This window comes from Pongo pygmaeus, chromosome 9, assembly GCF_028885625.2.
Source record: "Pongo pygmaeus isolate AG05252 chromosome 9, NHGRI_mPonPyg2-v2.0_pri, whole genome shotgun sequence".
NCBI classification, from domain to species: domain Eukaryota; kingdom Metazoa; phylum Chordata; class Mammalia; order Primates; family Hominidae; genus Pongo; species Pongo pygmaeus.
This window is the reverse complement of record NC_072382.2, coordinates 50,568,774-50,591,440: the sequence shown is the minus strand read 5'-3', so window position 1 is coordinate 50,591,440 and position 22,667 is coordinate 50,568,774.

Sequence of the window (22,667 nt, the reverse complement as noted above, 5' to 3'; positions counted from 1 at the left end):
CACTCCATTCCTCTCCACTCCTTTCCATTCTATTCCGTTGCATTACACTCCACTCCACTCCAACACGTTCCATTTCACTCCACTGAACTCCAATCCACTCCATTCCACTCCATTCCAGTCCATTCCATTCCTTTCTCCTCCTCTATACTCCATTCCACTCCACTCCATTCCACTCCACTCCACTCTATTCCGTTTCACTCCATTCCATTCCCTTCCACTCCATTCCATTCCATTCCACTCTACCCCATTCCACTCTTCTCCATTCCACTCCACTCCTTTCCATTTCTTTCCATTCAACTCCATTCCACTCCACTCCATTCCACTCCAATCCACTACATTCTTTCCTTTCCAATCCACAACACTGCATTCCACTCCACTCCACTCTGCTCCATTCCATACCATTCCACTCAATTCCATTTCACTCCAATCCATTCCAGTCCACACCACTCCATTCCACTCCACTCAATTCCATTCTATTCCACTCCACTCCACTCAACAATTTTCCATTTCATTCCATACCATTCCATTCCAATTCTTACCTCTCCACTCCACTCCATTCCACTCCACTGCAGTCCATTCCATTCAGTTCCATTCCTATCCACTCCACTTCACTCCACTCCTCTTGACTCCATTCCAATCCACTCCACTCCATTCCATGCCTTTCCACTCCATTTCATTTCACTCCTTTCCATTCCGTTCAATTCCATTCCTATCCTTTCCAGTCCATTCCACTGCATTCCACTCCACTCAACTCCATTCCACTCCATTCGCCTCCATTCCACTCCATTAAATGCAAGTCCATTCCATTCCGTTCCATTCCACTCCACTCCACTCCACGCCATTCCACTCGACTCCTTTCCACTCCATTCCACTCTTCTCCTCTCCATTCCACTACACTCTATTCAACTCCACTCCACTCCTTTCCAATCCATTGCATTCCACTCCACTCCACAGCATTCAAGTTCATTCCATTCCGTTTCATTCCATTCTTCTCCACTGCATTGCATTCCATTCCACTGCATTCCACTCCACTGCACTGCACTCCACTACATTCCACTCCTTTCCATTCCACTCCATTCCACTCCAATCCATTCAATTCCACTCCACTACACTCCACTACATTCCACTCCTTAACATTCCACTCCATTCCACTCCAAACCATTCATTTCCACTCCACACCACTCCACACCGCTCCATTCCATTTCACTCCATTCCACTCCACTCCATTCCATTCCAGTAAATTCCATACCATTCCATTCCACTCCATTCCACTCCACTCATCTCCACTGCATTCCGTTGGACTCCATTCCAGTACACTTCATTCCATTCCATTCCATTTCATACCATTCTATTTCACTCCATTCCACCTCACTCCACTCCATTGCTTTCCCCTCCACTCCATTACATTCCACTCCACTCCACTCCGTTCCATTCCACTCTACTCCATTTCTTTCTATTCAGTTCCACTCCATTCCACTCTATTCAGTTCTCTCCATTCCACTCCATTCCACTCCATTCCCTTCCATTCCACTCCATTCCATTCCATTCTATTCCACTCCATTCCATTCCACATAATGCCTTTCCAATCCACTCTACTCCACTAAACCCCTCTCCATTCCATTGCACTCCATTCCATTCCACTCTTAACCACTCCATTCCAATCCATTCCGCTGCTGTACATTCCATTCCACTTTGCTCCATTCCATTTCATTCCATTCCACTCCACTGTATTCGTATTCATTGCACTCATTCCACTCCACTCCACTACATTCCATTCCATGGCTTCTGCTTCACTGCACTCCTTTCCATTCCATTCGACTGCATTTCATTCCATTCCCCTGCATTTCATTCCATTCCCCTCCATTCCAGTCCATTCCACTCCACTCCACTCATTTGCAGTCTACTCAACTCCATTGCACTCTAGTCCATTTCCCTCCAGTTCACTCAACTCCATTCGATTCCATTCTAATCCACTCAACTCCATTACATTTCAGTCCACTCCATTCCATTCCATTCCATTCCATTGCACTCCACTCCACTCCACTCCACTCCACTCCACTCCATTAAACTACATTCCATTCCATTCCACTGCACTCCACTCCACTCCACTCCATTAAACTGCATTCCATTGCAGTCCACTCCACTCCATTCTTTTCGATGCCATTCCACTCCACTCCTTTCCGTTCCATTCAACTCCACTCCACTCCAGTCAAGATCATTCCACTCCTTTCCACTCTGCTCCACTCCATTCCATTCCATTCCATTCCTCTCCAGTCCACTCCAGTCTATTCCACACCATTCCTCTCCACTCCACTCATCTCTAATCCACTGTATTCCATTCCACTCCATTCCACTATATTCCTCTCCACTCAATTCCACTCCACTCTACTACATTCCAGGCCACTAAATTCCATTGCATTCCACTCCACTCTACTTCTTTCCACTCCACTCCATTGCACTCCATTTCACTCCATTCCAGTCCAATCCACTCCACTCCACTCCATTCCATTCCTTTCCACTGCAGTCTACTCCATTCCACTCCATTCCATTGCACTGCATTCCGTTCCAATCTATTCCATTCCATGCAATTCCGTTCCATTCATTCAATTCAATTCCATTCCATTCCATTCCACTCCACTCCACTGCATTCCATTCCACTCCATTCCATTCCACTCCACTCTATGCCACGCCAACACCCTCCGTTCCATTTCACTCCATTCCATTCCACTCCAAACGACTCCACCCACTCCATTCCACTCCAGTCCATTCCACTCCTCTCTGATCCATTCCGTTCCACTCAATTCCACTCCACTCCACTGCATTCCAATTCATTCCACTCCATTCCACTCCAGTCAACTCCTTTCCATTCCATTCCATTCCACTCTTTTCCACTCCACTCTACTCCATTCCACTCCACTCTACTCCATTCCTTGTCATTCCAATCCGTTCCACTCCATTTAATTCCATTCCACTCCCTTCCATTCCATTCCACCCAATTCCAGTCCATTCCACTCCACTACACTCCATTCCAGTCCATTTGACTACATTCCACTCCACTACTCTCCACTCTACTTCACTCAACTCCATTCCATTCTATTCCATTCGACTACACTCCATTCCATTCCAGTCCACTCCATTCCATTCCATTCCATTCCATTCCACTATACTACACTACAGTCCTCTCCATTCCTCTTCATTCCATTGCAATTCACTGAACTCCACTTCGTTACACTCCATGCAACTCCATTCCTATCCCCTCATTTCCTCTCCAATCCATTCTATTCCATTCCACTCTGCTGCACTCCACTCCAGGCCATTCCATTCCATTTCACTCCACTCCCTTCCATTGCATTACATTCCACTCCTCTACACTCCACTCCAGTCCTTTCCAGGCCATTCCACTACACTCAACTCCGCTCCACTCCACTCCAATACACTGCATTCCATTCCACTCCACTCCATTTCATTCCATTTCTCTCCATTCCATTCCATTCCAGTCCTCTCCATTCCATTCCATTACCTTCCACTCCGCACCACTCCATTCCATTCTACTCCATTGCATTCCACTCCACTCCATTCCATTCCATTCCTCTCCATTGGAAACCTCTCCACTCCATTCCATACAATTACACTCCACTCCACTCCAATCCAATCCATTGCATTCCATTCCACTCCACTCCTTTCCATTCCACTCCATTCCTTTCCATTCCATTCCACTCCATTGCATTCCATTCCAATCCACTCCACACCATTCCATTGCACTCCTCTCCACTCCATTCCACTCCACTCCACTCCATTCCTCTCTACTCTATTCCATTCCATTCCACACCATTTCCCTCAAATTCATCCCACTACATTTCACTCAATTCCAGTCCATTCCACTCCACTCCACTCGATTCCATTCCACTGCACTCCACTTCATTCTATTCTAATCCAGTTCACTCCACTCCATTCCATTTAATTCCACTAGATTCCATTCCACTCCATTCCCCTCCATTCCACTCCACTCCTCTCCATTCCACTCCACTCCATTCCATTCCATTCCACTGTGTTCCATTCCACTCCATTCCACTCCACTACACTCCATTCCATTCCACTCCACTCCACTCCATTGCCGTCCATTATACTCCACTCCATTCCATTCCCTCCACTCCTTTCCATTTCTTTCCACACCATTCCATTGCATTCCACTCCACTTCATTCTATTCCACTCTACTCCACTTCATTCCCCTCCAATCCATGCCATTCCCTTCCAGTCTAATCTATTAAATTCCATTCCATTCCACTCCATTCAACTCCGCTGCATTCCTTTCCATTACACTCCACTCCAATCCACTCCATTCTATTCCACATCATTCCACTCTCGTCCATTCCATTCTTCTCCCCTCCACTCCACTCCAGTGCATTCCATTCCACTTCATTACATTCCTCTCCATTCAACTCCACTCCAATCCTTTCCACTCAAACCCATTCCATTGCATTCCATTTCCCTGCACTCCATTCCACCACAGTACATTCCAATCCATTCCACTCCAATGCACTCCACTCTTTTCCATTCCACTCCACTCCTTTCCATTCCACCATATTCCATTCTATTCCATTCAACTCGACTCCGTCTAGTCCAATCCACTCCACTCCACTCCACTCCACTGCATTCCATTGCATTCCATTCTTCTCCATTCCAATCCGTTCCATCCTACTCCATTCCACTCCAGTCCAATCCACTGCACCCCATTCCATTCCATTCCAGTCAACTCGAATCCACTACACTCCAATATATTCCACTCCACTCTACTCCATTTCATTCCATTCCATTCCACTCCACTCCATTCCACTCCACACCACTCCAATCCTCTCCACTCCACTACATTCCTTTCCAATCCACTCCATTCGATTCCACTCCATTCCTTTCCATTCCGTTCCATTGAACAGTACTCCACTCTAATCAACTTCTCTCAAATCCATTCCACTTAATTCCATTTCACTCCATTACACTACAATCCATTCCATTCCATTCCACTATACTCTATTTCACTCCAGTCTGTTCCACTTCACTCCATTCCACTCCACTCAACTCCTTTCCATTACATTGCATTTCTTTCCACTCCATGCTATTCCAGTCCACAGCACTCCTCTCCACTCCATTTAACCCCATTCCATTCCACTCCACTTAGTTCCATTTCACTCGACTCAATTCCATTCCATTCCATTCCACTGCACTGCACTCCACTCCACTCCACTCCATTTACTTCCACTCCATTCCATTCCACTGCTCTGAACTCCACTCCACTCCACTCCATTTACTTCCACTCCATTCCATTCCACTCACTGCACTCCACTCCAATCCATTCCACTGCACTCCATTCCATTTCATTCCACTCTACGTCACTCCAATCTGGTCCCTTCTGTTCCATTCCACTAAGGAGAATTCCATTCCTCTCCACTCCACTCCACTGCAATCCATTCAACTCCACTCCACTCCATTCCATTCCACTTCACTCTACTCCATTCCATTCCACTCCATTCCACTCCACTCCGCTCCATTCCATTCCATTCCACTCCATTCCACACCACTCTATTCCAATCCATTCCACTACATTGCATTCCACTAAATTCCATTCCTTTCCATTTCACTCAATTCCATTCCCTTCCAATCCTTTCCAATCCATTCCTTTAAATTCCATTACAATGCATTCCACTGCACTCCACTCCATCCACGCCAATCCACTCCATTCCAATACATTCCATTCCACTCCACTCCATTGCAATCCATTCCATTCCCCTCCACCGCATTCCTCTCCACGCCATTCCACTTCACTCTGCTCCTTTCCATTCCATTCCTTTCGTTTGTACTACTTTCCAATCCATTCTACTCTACTCCATTCCACTCCACTCCGCTCTCTTCCATTCCATTTGAACCCACTCCAGTCCATTGCAATTCATTACACTCCATTCCAGTCCACTTCACACCATTCTATTCCATTCCACTCCATTCCATTCCATTCCACTCTACTCCATTCCATTCCACTCTACTCCATTCCATTCCTTTCCATTCAACTCCATTCCATTTCACTCCAATAGATTCCAGTCCACTCCACTCCATTCCACTCCACTCCACTCCACTCTTCTCCAGTCAACTTCTTTCCATTCCACTCCACTCCATTCCCTTCCACTGCACTCCATTCCACTCCCTTCCATTCCACTGCACTCCACTCCATTACACTCCACTCCACTCCACTCAATTCCAATTTAATCTACTCAATTCAATTCCATTCCATTCCACTCCATTTCTGTCCCCTCCACTCCACTCTATTCCATTCCATTACACAGCACTCCTCAACATTCCATTCCAATCCAGTCCACTCCACTCCATTCCATTACAATCCACTACACTGCACTCTATATCTCTCCATTCCATTTCACTCCACTCCATTCCATTCCACTCCACTCCACTCCATTGCATTCCATTCTATTCTACTGAACTCCACACCACTCACAGCATTGCATTCTCTTCCATTCACTGCACTCCACTCCACTCCCCTCCACTCCATTCCACCCCGTTCCATTCCAATCAATTCCTCTCCACTCCATTCCATTCCATTCCAATCCACTTCCTTTCGTTCCACTGCACTCCATTCCTCTCCACATCTCTCCATTGCATTCCATTCCACTCCACTCCACTCCATTTAAATCCATTCCACTCCATTCCACTCCATTCCACTTCACTCCACTCCATTCCATTCGTTTCCACTCTATTCCACTACACTTCATTCCACTACATTCCAGTCCACTCCATTCCTCTCCATTACACTTCATTCCATTCTATTCCTTTCCATTCCATTCCACTCCAGTCCATTCAATTCCATTCCATTCAACTCCATTCCACTCCACTCCATGCCACTCCACTCCAATCCATTCCATTCCATTCCATTCCACTCCACTACAATCGATTTCACTCCACTCCACTCCATTCCATTCCATTCCATTACATAACATTACATTACATTACATTACATCATTACATTACATTTCACGCCATTCCAATCCACCTCACTCCAGTCCATTCCACTCCATTGTACTCCACTCCACTCCACTGCAATCCACCAAATTCCATTCCACTCCACTCCATTCCATTCCACTCCACTCCATTTCATTCCATTCAACTGCACTCCACACCATCCACTGAAGTCCACACCATTCCACACCATTCCATTCCACTCCATTCCATTCCAGTCCACTATAATACACTCCATTCCACTCCACTGCATTGCACTCTACTCTGCTTCATTGCATTCCATTCCATTCCAATCCACTCCACTCCATCCACTCCATTCCAGTACATTTCACCCATTCCACTCCACTCCACTCCATTCAATTCCATTCCACATTATTCCACTCCATTGCATTCCACTCCACTCTACTCCATTCCTCTCCAGTCTATTCCACTGCACCCCATTCCATTCCACTCTACTCCAATCCATTCCACTCTACTCCATTCCATTACAATCCATTTCTCTGTGCTCCACTCCACTCCACTCCACTCCATTCCACTCCATTCCATTCCATGCCATTCCTCTCGACTACATTCCATTCCACTCCATTCCATTCCATTCCGTTCCACTCTGTTCCATTCCATTCCACTCCATTCCACAACATTCCATTCCACTCCACTCTACTCCTTTCCACTGCAGTCCAGTCCAATCCACTCCACCCTTCTCAATTCCATTCCACTATATTAGATACCATTCCATTCCATTCCATTCCAGTCCTATCCACTGCAATCCTTTCCAGTCCATTCCCCTCCATTCCATTCCTTTCCAGTCCATTCCACTGCATTCCCCTCCATTCCACTCCATTACATTCCATTCCACTGCATTCGACTCCACTCCATTCCATTGCACACCATTCCACTCCACAACTTTCCATTCCACTCCATTCCATTCCATTCTATTCCATTCCATTCCATTGCATTCCATTCCTCTCCACTCCACTCTATTTCTTTCCACTCCACTCCAATCCATTCAATTCCACTCCACTCCACTCCATTCCACTTCACTACACTCCATGCCGTTCCAATCCACTCCATTCCACTTAACTCCATTCCTCTCGATTCTACGCCATTCCACTCCATTCCAATCCACTTCACTCCACTCCATTCAACTGAAATTCACTCCACTCCTTTCCATTCCATGCCATTCCACTCCACTCCATTCCATTCCAGTCCACTCTACTCCACTCCACTCCATTCCTTTACAATCCACTCCATTACATTCCACTCCATTCCACTCCACTCCCGTATATTCCACTCCACTCTTTGTCATTCCATTCCACTCTACTCCATTTCATTCTACTCCACTCCATTCCATTCCTCTTCATTCCACTGCACTCCACTCCACTTCACTCCACTCCATTCCAATCCATGCCATTCAACTCCATTCCACTCCATAACATTCTATTCCACTTCACTCCACTCTATTCCAATCCACTCCATTCAACACCACTCAGCTCCATTCCATTCCACTCCACTCCATTCCAATCCATTCCATCCCTTTGCACTCCACTCCCCTCCAATCCATTCCGTTTCATTCCATTCCACTCTATTCCATTCCACTCCATTCCACTCTATTCCAGGCCACTCCACTCCACTCCATAATATTCCATTCCACTGCACTCCACGCCATTCCATTCCACTCCTCTCCACTAAATTCCAATCCATTCCACTCCATTACACTCCACTCCACTCCATTCCATTAAATTCCCTTCCATTCCATTCCGTTCCATTCCTTTCCACTCCAAAACATTCCATTCCACTCCACTCCACTCCATTCCATGCCATTCCATTCCATTCCAATCCAATCCATTTAAATTCACTCCATTCCATTCCATTCTACTCCATTCTAGGCCTTTGCACTGCACTGCTCTCCATTCCATTCCACTACACTCCATTCCAGTTCATTCCACTCTATTCCACTCCATTCTACTCCATTCCACTGCATTCCCGGCCATTACACTTTATTCCATTCCACTCCATTCCACTCCACTCCATTCCATTCCATTACACTCCACTCCACTCCATTCATTCCACACCATTCCACTCTACTGCATTCCATTCCTCTCCACTCCAATCCACTCCACTCCATTACATGCCTCTCTATTCAACTCCATTCCAATCCTTTCCACTCCAATCCATGACATTCCTTTCCATTTCCTTGCACTCCACTCCACTCCTCTACATTCCATTCCATTCCATTTCATTCCAATGCACTCCAATCTTCTCCGTTCCACTCCACTCCAATCCACTCCTCTCCATGCCATTCCATTATTTTCCATTCAAATCCATTCCACTACACTCCACTACATTCCACTCCACTCTACTCCATTTCACTCCATTACATTCCATTCCTCTCCATTCCACTCCCCTTCACTCCATATCACTCCACTCCACTGGCTTCCATTCCATTCCATTACATTACACTCCATTCCATTCCTCTCCACTCAATTCCAGTCCACTCCACTCCATTCCACTCAACTCCACTCGACTCCACCTCATTCCATTCCACTCCATTCCATTCCATTCCACTCCATTCCGTTCTATTCCATATCACTGCACTCTACTGCAATTCATTCCACTCCAATCCATTCCACTCCGTTTCATTCCACTCCATTTCTCTCTACTCCATTCCATTCCACTCCACTCAACTCCAATCCATTGCACTACATTCCACTCCACACCATTCCATTTCATCCATTACTTTCCATTCCCTTCCACTCCATTCCACTCCACTCCACTCCACTCCATTCCACTCCACTCCTCTCCATTCCAATCCACTCTACTCAACTCCATTCCACTCCACTCCATTCCATTCCACACTACTGAATTTGATTCCCTTCCATTTCACTCCATTCCACTCCACTCCATTCCACTACATTCCACTCAATTACATTCCGTTCCAGTACACTCCACTGAAACCCACTCCATTGCATTCCATTCCACTGCACTCCATTCCATTCAATTACAATCCAATTCATTCAATTCCACTCCACTCCACTCAAATGCATTCCATTTAATTCCTCTTCATTCCATTCCACTCCATTCCACGCCACTCCACTGCATTCGACTTCACTCCATTCCATTCTATTCCACTCCACTCTACTCCATTCTAATCCACTCCATTAATCTCCATTCCAATCCATTCCACCAAAATACACTGATCTCCTTTCCATTACCTTAGATTCAATTCCATTCCTTTCCACTCCATTCCACTCCATTCCACACCACTCCACTCCATTCCATTCCCTTCCACGCCATTTCTGGCCATTTCACTCCAAACCATTCCATTCCATTCCATTCCATTCCATTCCATTCCATTCCATTCCAGTCCATTCCATCCATTCTACTCCACTCCACTCCTTTCCACTCCATTCCACTCCACTCCACTACACTCCAAGCCATTCCATTCCATTCCAATCCATTCAATTTTATTCCAATCCATTCCATTCCATTCCACTCCATTTCATGCCATTCCACTCCAAACCAGTAAATTCCATTCCATTCCATTCCATTCTTTCCACGCCATTCCAGTCCATTAAATTCCATTCTACTCCACTAAACTCCTTTCCACTCCATTCCATTCCACTCCATTCCATTCCATTCCTCTCCACTCCACTGCACCCCATTCCATTCCTCTCAATTCCATTCCATTCCACTCCTTGCCAATACACTCCACTCCACTCCACCCCATTCCATGCCATTACCCTCTGCTTCATTGCATTTCATTCCCTTCCATTCCACTCCACTCCACTTGACTCCTTTACACTCCATTCCACTCGAGTCCACTGCAATCCTGTCCAGTCCACTCCTGTCCAGTCCACTCCCTTCCTCTGCATTCCACTCCACTCCACTCCTCTCCACACCATAGCATTCCATTCCACTGCACTCTATACCATTCCAATACAAGCAATTCCCCTCCACTCCATTCTATTCCACTGCACTCCACTCCACACTACTTCTCACCATTTAATACCGCTTCTTTCCAATCCAATGCATTCCACTAAACTCCACTCCTCTCCATTCTATTCTATTCCACTGCATTACACACCATTCCATTCTAATCCATTGCCATCCACTGAATTCCATTCAACTCCATTCCACTCCAATCCACTCCATAACATTTAATACTACTCCATTCCATTTCACTCCATTCCACTTCACACCACTCCACTACATGCCATTCCACTGCACTCCACACCACTCCACTACATTACATTCCACTCCATACCATTTAACTCCATTCCACTCCACTCCATTCCATTCCATTTCACTGCACTCCATTCCACTCCACTCTACTCCATTCCACTCCATTGCATTGCAGTCCATTCCCCTCCACTCCATTCCATTCCATTCCACTTCACTCCACTCCATTCCACTCTAGTTCATTCCACTCCACTCCGCTCCATTCTTTTCCATTCCATTCCACTTCACTCCACTCCATTCCAATCCATTCGACTCCATTCTTCTTCACTTCACTCCAATCCATTCCATTCATTTCCATTCCACTCCATTCCATTCCATTCCACTATACTCCATTTCAATCCACTTCATTGCATTCCGCTCCATTACACACCACTCCATTCCACTCCACTCAACTCCATTTCATTACATGGCATTCCATTCCACTCCACGCTATTCCAGTCCACACCACTCCACTCAACCCTATTCCATTCCACTCCACTCCGTTCCATTCCACTGCACTCCATTCCATTCCATTCCACTGCACTGCGCTCCACTCCACTCCACTCCACACCACTCAATTTAATTCCACTCCAATCTTTTCCACTCACTCCACTCCACTCCAATACATTCCACTGCACTCTATTCCATTTCACTCCCCTCCACTCCACACCAAACCAGTCCCTTCCATTCCATTCCACTACGGAAAACTCCATTTCTCTCCACTGCATTCCACACCATTCCATTCCACTCCAGTCCACTCCGTTCCATTCCACTTCACTCCACTCCATTCCACTCCACTCCATTCCACTCTACTCCACTCCATTCCATTCCATTCCACTCTACGCCACTCCATTCCATTCCATTCCACTCCACTCCACTCCATTCCAATCCATTCCACTCCATTCCACTCCCCTAAATTCCATTCCATTCCATTCCATTCCATTCTTTTAAATTCCATTCCAATCCATTCCACTACATTCCACTCCATCCACTCCACTCCACTCCATTCCAGTACATTCCATTCCACTCCACTCCATTACATTTCATTCCATTCTACTCCACTGCATTCCTCTCCATTCCATTCCACTTTACTCTGCTCCATTCTATTCCCTTCCATTCCATTCTACTCCATTCCACTCCATTCCATTCTACTCCATTCCACTCCATTCCTCTCTGTTCCAGTCCATTCCACCCTGCTCCAGTCCATTGCAATTCATTACACTCCATTCCAGTACACTTCACTCCATTGCTTTCCATTCCACTCTATTCCATTCCATTCCACTCTACCCCATTCTACTCCATTCCAATCCACTCCATTCCATTCCATTCCTTTCCATTCCACTCCATTCCATTTCAATCCAATCCATTCCAGTCCACTCGACTCCATTCCACACCACTCCACTCCTCTCCACTCAACTTCTTTCCATTCCACTCCACTCCATTCCATTCGATTGCACTCCATTCCATTCCATTCCACTCCACTCCTCTCCTCTCCATTACATTTTAACCTACTCCATTCCATTTCATTCCATCCCACTCCATTCCTGTCCACTCCATTCCACTCTATTCCATTCCATTCCATTCCACAGCACTCCACACCTTTCCATTCCAATCCAATCCATCCCACTCCATTCCATTCCAATCCACTCCACTACACTCTACTCCACTACATTCCATTTCACTCCAATCTATTCCATTCAACTCCACTCCATTGCATTGCATTCCATTCTACTCCTCTCCACACCACTCCACTCCTTTGCATTCTATTCCATTCCATTGCACTCTACTCCACTCCCCTCCATTCCATTCCACTCCATTCCATTCCACTCCATTCCATTCCATTCCACTCCACTCCACTTCGTTGCACAGCATAGTATTCATCTCCACGTCACTCCATTCGATTCCATTCCATTCCACTCTACTCCAGTCCATTTAAATCCATTTCACCCCATTCCACTTCAGTCCACTCCATTCCATTCCTTTCCACTCCATTCCATTCCTTTCCACTTCATTCCACTACACTTCATTCCACTCCATTCCAGTCCATTCCACTCCACTTCAGTCCACTCCACTCCACTCCATTCCATTCCATTCCACTACACTACAGTACGTTCAATAGCAATCCATTCCACTCCTCTCCATTCCATTCCACTCAACCCTTCTCCATTACACTCCATTCAATTTAATTCCACTCTCCTCCATTCCACTCCATTCCACTGCACACCATTCCACTCCACTGCATACCATTTCATTCCACTGAACTCCAATCCATTCCGCTCCACTCCATTCCACTACACTCCAATCCATTCCGTTGCATTCCACTACACTCCTCTCCATTCTAATCTCTTCTACTTCATTCCACTCAACTAAATTTCATTTCAGTCCATTCCATTCCATTCTATTCCACTCCTTTCCATTCCAATCCTTTCCAATCCACTCCACTCCATTCCAATCCACTCCACTGCTTTCCATTCCAATCCATTCCTCTCCATTCCATTGCACTCCAACCCGTTCCAGTACCCTCCACTCCATTCCACTGCATTCCATTCCACTCCACTGCATTCCATCCCACTTAACTCCATTTCATTCCTTTCCATTCCATTGCACTCTACTTCTTCCAATCCACTCCATTCCATTCCACTACGTTCCATTTCCCTCCATTCCACAACGTTCCATTACACTCCATTCCACTACATTCCATTCCACTCCATTCCACTCCACTCCACTGTATTTCACTCCTCCCCATTCCACTTCACTCTGCTCCATTCCATTCCATTCCATTCCATTTCACTCTTCTCCATTCCATTGCACTGCACTTTAATCCATTTCACTCCACTCCTCTCCGTTACATTCCATTCCACTCCACTCCACTCCATTCCACTGCATTCCCTTCCACTCCTCTCCACTGCACTCCATTCCATTCCACTGCACTCTATTCCATTCCATTCCAATCCATTCCACTCCACTCCGTTCTATTCCTCTCCACTCCACTCCCCTCCCCTCCACTCCTATCCTCTCCATTCCATTCCCTTCCATCCCATTCCACTCCATTGCTCTGTACTCCACTCCATTCCGTTCCATTCCAATCCATCCCATTCTATTCCATTCCCTTCCATTCAACTCCATTCCACTCCACTCCACTAGATTCCATTCCTTTGCATTCCAGTTCATTCCAATCCATTACAGTCCATTCCACTACAATCCACACCATTCCTTCCCATTCCATTCCATTCCAGTCCTTTCCTCTCCAATCAACTCTATTCCACTCCACTCCACTCCATTCCATGCCATTCCATTCCATTCTACTCCACAAACTCCATTCCACTCAAATCCATTCCATTCCACTCCAATCATTTCCATTCCACTCCTTTCGTGTTCATTTCACTCCATTCCACTCCATTCCATTCCATTCCATTTCACAACCCTCCAGTAAATTCCACTCCATTGCACACTCTACTCCATTCCACTCCAATCCCCTCCATTCCATTTCACTCCCTACCATTCCATTCCACTATACTCCATTCCACTCCATTTCATTCTTTCCACTCCATTCCATTCCATTCCACTGCATTACAGTCCACTCCACTGCACTCCATTCCATTCCATTCCATTCAACTCCACTTCACTCCACTCCACTCCATTTCATTCCACAATATTCCATTTCCATCCTTTCCACTCCACTTCACTCCATTCCACTCCAGTTCATTCCATTCCATTCCACTCTACTCCATTCCATTCCACTCCACTTTATTCCACTCCACTCCACTCCAATCCATTCCATTCCACTCCACTTCATTCCAATCCATTACACTCCCTTCCACTACACTCCTCTCTATTCCTTTCCATTACATTCCATTACACTCAACTCTACTGCTTTGTATTCCACTACATTCCATTAAACTCCATTTCATTAAACTCCACTCCATTCCAGTCCACACCACTCCATTCCACTTCACTCCACTCAAATCTATTCCATTCCATTCCACTCCACTCCATTCCACTTCACTCCACTCAAATCTATTCCATTCCATTCCACTCCACACCACTCCATTCCATTCCACTGCTTTACTCTTTACACCATTCCATTCCAATCCATTCCACTCCACTCCATTCCGTTGCAATCCACTTCACTCCACTCCACTCCAATTCATTCCACGCTATTCCATTTCCATCTGTTCCACTTTAATCCACTCCATTCCACTCTACTGCATTCCTTTCCATTCCACTCCACTCCATTCCATTTCACTCAACTCCATTCCACTCCAATCCACTCCATTCCATTCCATTGCACTCCAGTTCATTCCAATCCATTGCAGTCCATTACACTACAATCCACGCCATTCCTTTCCATTCCATTCCATTCCAGTCCTTTCCACTGCAATCAACTCTATTCCACTCCAGTCCACTCCATTCCATGCCATTCCATTCCATTCTACTCCACAAACTCCATTCCACTCAAATCCATTCCATTCCACTCCAATCATTTCCATTCCACTCCTTTCGTGTTCATTTCACTCCATTCCACTCCATTCCATTCCATTCCATTTCACACCACTCCAGCCAATTCCACTCCATTGCACACTCTACTCCATTCCACTACAATCCCCTCCATTCCACTCCATTCCATTTCACTCCCTCCCATTCCATTCCACTATATTCCATTCCACTCCATTTCATTCCTTTCCACTCCATTCCATTCCATTCCACTCCATTCTAGTCCACTCCACTGCACTCCACTCCACTCCATTCCGTTCCACCCCACTTCACTCCACTCCACTCCATTTCATTCCACAATATTCCATTTCCATCGGTTCCACACCACTTCACTCCATTCCACTCCAATGCATTCCATTCCATTCCACTCCACTCCATTCCATTCCACTCCACTTCATTCCAATCCATTACACTCCCTTCCACTACACTCCACTCTATTCCATTCCATTACATTCCATTCCACTCCACTCTACTGCTTTGTATTCCACTACATTCCATTAAACTCCATTTCATTAAACTCCACTCCATTCCAGTCCACACCACTCCATTCCACTTCACTCCATTCCACTTCACTCCACTCAAATCTATTCCATTCCATTCCACTCCACACCATTCCATTCCATTCCACTGCATTAGTCTTTACTCCATTCCATTCCAATCCATTCCACTCCACTCCATTCTGTTCCAATCCACTTCACTCCACTCCACACCAATTCATTCCACGCTATTCCTTTTCCATCCGTTCCACTTTACTCCACTCCATTCCACTCCACTGCATTCCTTTCCTTTCCACTCCACTCCTTTCCATTTCACTCAACTCCATTCCACTCCAATCCACTCCATTCCATTCCATTGCACTCCAGTTCATTCCAATCCATTACAGTCCGTTCCACTACAATCCACGCCATTCCTTTCCATTCCATTCCACTTCAGTCCTTTCCACTCCAATCAACTCTATTCCACTCCACTCCACTCCATTCCATGCCGTTCCATTCCATTCTACTCCACAAACTCCATTCCATACCAATCCATTCCATTCCAATCAAATCCATTCCATTCCACTCCAATCATTTCCATTCCACGCCTTTCGTGTTCATTTCACTCCATTCCACTCCATTCCATTCCATTTCACACCACTCCAGTCGATTCCACTTCAGTGCACTCCACTCTACTCCATTCCACTCCAATCCACTCCATTCCCTTCCATTCCATTTCACTCCCTACCATTCCATTCCACTATACTCCATTCCATTCCATTTCATTCCTTTCCACTCCATTCCATTCCATTCCACTCCATTCCAGTCCACTCCACTGCACTCCACTCCACCCTAGTCCATTCCATACCATTCCATTCCATTCAAATTCAATCCATTCCATTCCACACCACTACATTCCACACAACTCCACTCCCCTCCACTGCACTCCACTCCACTCCACTCCACTCTACTCCACTCCATTCCACTACATTCCATTCCATTCCTTTCTTTCCACAGTATCACACTCTGTCACAAAAGCTGGAGTTCAGTGGCACAATCTCAGCTCACATTTCTTTTCACCATCCATTTGCATTCCATTCCATCCCATTCCATTAAATATTATTTCAGTCCACTCCACTACATTACACTCAATTCCATTCCACTCTTTTCCAGTCCAATCCACTCTATTCCACTCCACTCCACACCATTCCATACCATTAAATTCCATTCTACTTCACTCCACTCCATTCCGTGCATTCCATTCCATTCCACTCCATTCCCTTCCATTCCACTCCAATCCTTTCAGTTCCACTCCATTCCTGTTCATTCCACTCCATTCCATTCCATTTCACACCATTCCAGTCAATTCCATTCCACTGCACTCCACTCTACTCCATTCCACTCCAATCTCCTCCATTCCATTCCATTCCATTTCACTCTATACCATTCCATTCCACTATATTCCATTTCACTCCATTTCATTCCATTCCACTCCATTCCATTCCATTCCACTCCATTCCAATCCACTCCACCACACTCCACTCCACTCTAAACCATTCCTTACCATTCCATTCCTTTCAACTCCATTCCACAGCACTACATTCCACACCACTACATTCCACACCATTCAACTCCACTCCACTCTACGCCTCTCCACTCCATTCCATTCTATTCCACACCCTTCCATTCCATTCCTCTCCACTGCACTCCACTGCACTCCATTCCATTTCATTAATACATTCCATTCCATTCCTGTCTAATCCATTCCATTCCACTCCACTCCACTCCATTCCATTCCACTCCATTCCACTCCATTCCACTCCAGTCCACTCCACTCCACTCCACTCCATTCTGCTGCAATCAGCTCCACTCCAATCTGTTCCATTCCATTCCAGTCCACTCCATTCCAATCCATTCCATTCCATTCCAGTCAACTCCATTAGATTACATTCCACTCCATTCCATGCCATTCCATTCCAGTCCTTTCCTGTCCACTCCACTACACTCTACTGCATTCCATTCCATTCCATTCTATTAAACTCCATTCCATTCCACTCCTCTCCATTCCAGTCCACTCTACTCCGTTCCACTCTGCTCCATTCCACTCCACTCCACTCAAATTCATTCCATGCCATTCCATTCAATTCTACTGCACTCCATTCCATTCCACTCATCTCCTTTCCGTACCATTCCATTCCACTAAACTCCACTCCACTTCACTCCATTCCACCCCATAACATTCCACTCCATTCCCCTCCTCTCCATTCCACTCCATTCCACTCCACTCCACTCCATTCCATTCCACTCCATTCCACTCCATTCCACTCTGCTCCATTCCCTTCCAATCCATTGGACTCCATTCCATTCCATTCCAATCCACACCACTACATTCCATTCCAATCCACGCCACTCCATTCTACTGCATTGCACTCCATTCCACTCCTATCCACTCCACTCCTTTCCACTCCACACCACTCCATTCAAGTCTACTAAACTCCAGTCCACTCAATTCCATTGCATTCCACTGCAGGCAATTCCGCTGCACTCTACTCCTTTTCATTCCATTCCATTCCATTAAACTCCATTCCATTCCATTCGATTCCATTCCATTTGATTCCCTTCCATTCGAAACCTCCCCACTCCACTCCACTCCATTCCATTCCATTCCATTCCACTCCTTTCCATTCCATTTCAATCCATTCCAGTCCACTACACTACATTCCACTACACTCCACTGCACTTCTCTCCACTCCAAGAAATGCCTTTACATTCCACTCCACTCCATTCCATTCCACTCCAATGCATTCCATTTCATTCCATTCCATCCACTCCTCTCCACTCCACTGAATTCCACTACCTTCCATTCCAATCCATTCCACTCCTCTCCACTCCACTCCACTCCATTCCACTCCACTCCACTCAACTAAACTCCATTCTTTTCATTTTCAATCCATTGCATTCCATTCCTTTCTTTCCACAGGATCTTACTCTGTCATAAAAGTTGAAGTGCAGTGGCACAATCTCAGCTCACATCTCTTTTCACCATCCCATTGCATTCTATTCCATCCCATTCCATTCAATACTATTTCACTCCACTCCACTGCACTCCACTCCATTCCATTCCACTCCATGCCATTCCATTCGACTCCATTCCAATCCACTCCACTGCACTCCACTCCACTCCATTCAATTGCATTCCACTCCATTCCGTTTCACTCCATTGCATTCCATTCCTTTCCTTGGATAGGATAGCACTGTGTCACCCAGGCTGGAGTGCAGTGGCACAATCTCAGCTCACATTATATGTCACTTTCCATTTCATTAAATTCTATTCCATTGCATTCCTTTACATGCCATTCCATTTCATTACATTACATTCCATTGCATTCCATTCCATTGCTTTCCATTCCATTTCATTCCAATAAATTCCATTCAATTCCAAAAAACTGTTTTCCATTCCACTCCACTCCACTATATTCCGTTACATCTGATTCCACTCCACTCCATTCCACTCCTCTCCACTCCACGGCACTCCACTCCATTCCACTACATCCCTTTCCTTTCCATTCCATTCCAATGCACTCCACTCCACCCCACTCAACTCCACTTCATTCTTTTCCATTCCATCCCATTCTATCCCTCTCCATTCCACTCCACTACACTTCACTCCACTGCACTCTAGTCCACTCCAAATCACTCCATTCCACTACATCGCATTCCATTCCTCTCTTTCGAGAGTATCTCACTCTCTCACTCATACGGAACCCCAGTAGCACAATACAAGCATGCACTGCATTCCAATCCGACCTACTGCACTCCAATCCACTCCACTCCAATCCACTCCACTCCATTCCACTGCAATCCATTCCACATCACTCGATTACACTTCATTCCACTCCATTCCATTACTCTCCATTCCTCTCCACTGAATTCCATTCCATTCCTCTCCACTGCACTCCACTCCACTCTATTCCATTCCATTAATCCATTCCATTCCATTCCATTCCTGTCCATTCCATTCCATTCCACTGCTCTCCACTCCATTCCATTGTACTCCATTGCACTCCATTCCACTCCACTCCACTCCACTCCAATCCTCTCCACTGAATTCCATTCCATTCCATTCCAGTTCACTCCATTCCATTCCATTCCATTCCAATCCATTCCATTCCATACGATTACATTACATTACATTCAACTCCATTCGATTACACTCCACTATATTCCATTCCATTGCATTCCACTCCTTTTCTTGCCACTCCATTCCAGTCCACTACAGTCGACTCCACTCCATTCCATTCTATTCCACTCCAATCCCCTCTACTACATTCCATTACATTCCACTCCACTCCATTCCACTCCTCTCCACTGCACTGCATTCAATTCCATTCCATTTCGTTCCATTCCACTTCATTTCTCTCAACTCCATTCCATTCCACTCGATTCCAATCCACTCCATTCCACTCCACTCCACTCCATGCAATTCCATTCCATTCCACTCTACATTCCACTCCACTTCACTCCATTCCACTCCACTCTACTGCATTCCATTCCATTCCATTCCATTAAACTCCTTTCCATTTCACTCCACTCAATTCCAGTCCACTCCACTCCATTCCGCTCCACTCCACTGCTTTCCATTCCATTCCATTCCATTAAACTCCATTCCATTCCACTTCACTAAATTCCATTCCACTCCACTCCATTCCACTCCACTCTACTGCATTCCATTCCATTCCATTCCATTAAACTCCTTTCCATTTCACTCCACTCAATTCCAGTCCACTCCACTCCATTCCACTCCACTCCACTGCTTTCCATTCCATTCCATTCCATTAAACTCCATTCCATTCCACTTCACTAAATTCCATTCCACTCCACTCCATTCCACTCCACTCTACTGCATTCCATTCCATTCCATTAAACTCCATTGCATTCCACTCCACTCCATTCCACTCTGTTCCACTCCACTCCCCTCAAATCCATTCCATTCCATTCTATTCTACTCCACTCCATTCCATTCCACTCCTCTCCTTTCAATTCCATTCCATTCCACTAATCTCCATTCCACTACATTCCACTCCATTCCTTTCCACTCCATTCCACTCCACTCCATTCCGTTCCATTCAACTCCACTCCACTCCACTCCATTCCATTCCATTCAACTCCACTCCACTCCACTTCATTCCAACCCAATCAATTCCACACCACTCCATTCCCTTCCACTCCATTCCATTCCATTCCACTCCACTCCATTCCAGCCCACTCCACTCCACTCCACTCTACTGCATTCCACTCCATTCCATTCCATTTAAATCCATTCCATTCCACTCCCCTCCATTCCAGTCCACTCCACTCCATTCCACTCCACACCACTCATATATATTCCATTCCATTCCACTCAATTCTACTACACACCATTCCATTTCACTCCTCTCTTTTCCATACAATTCCATTTCTCTAAACTCCACTCCACTCCATTCCACTCCACTCCATTCCACTCCATTCCTCTCTACTCCATCCCATTCCATTCGACTCCACTCCACTCCATACCATCCCACTCCATTCCACTCCATGCCATTCCCTTCCACTCTATTCCTTTCCATTCCATTCCACTCCATTTCTTTTCATTCCACTCCACTCCATTCCAGCCCACTGCACTCCCCTCCACTCCACTCCAATCCATTTTATTCCATTACATCCCATTCCACTCCACTCCACTCCATTCCACTCCACTCCACTCCACTCCAATCCATTCCATTCCATTCCACTCCACTCCATTCCAATCCATTCCATTCCATTCCATTCAATTCTACTACACTTCATTCCATTCCACTCCTCTGTTTTCCATAATATTCCATTCCACTGAACTACACTCCACTCAACTCCATTCAACTCCATTCCATTTCACTCCATTCCACGCCACTCCACTCCATATCATTCGACTCCACTCCACTGAACTCTGTTCCATTCCACTCCATTCCACTCCACTCCATTCCTTCCACTCCATTCCTTTCAATTTTATTCCATTCCATTCCATTCCATTTCACTCCACACCACTACATTCAATTCCACTACACGCCACTCATTTCCACTGCACTCCACTCCAGTCTACTTCAATCCACTCCACTCCTTTCCACTCCTTACAACTCCATTCCAGTAAAGTAAACTCCACTCCACTTCATTCTATTGCATTCCACTGAAGGCAATTCCGCTGCACTATACGCCTTTCCATTACATTACATTCCAGTAAACTCCATTCCATTCCATACTATTCCAATTCATTTGATTCCATTCCACGCCTCTCCTCTCCATTTTACTCCAATCCAGTCCACTGCATTCCATTCCTTTCCATTGCATTCCATTCAATTCCATTCCACTCCTTTGCATTCCATTTGAATCCATTCCAATCCACTACACTCCATTCCACTACACTGCACTACTCTCCACTTCATTCCATGTCA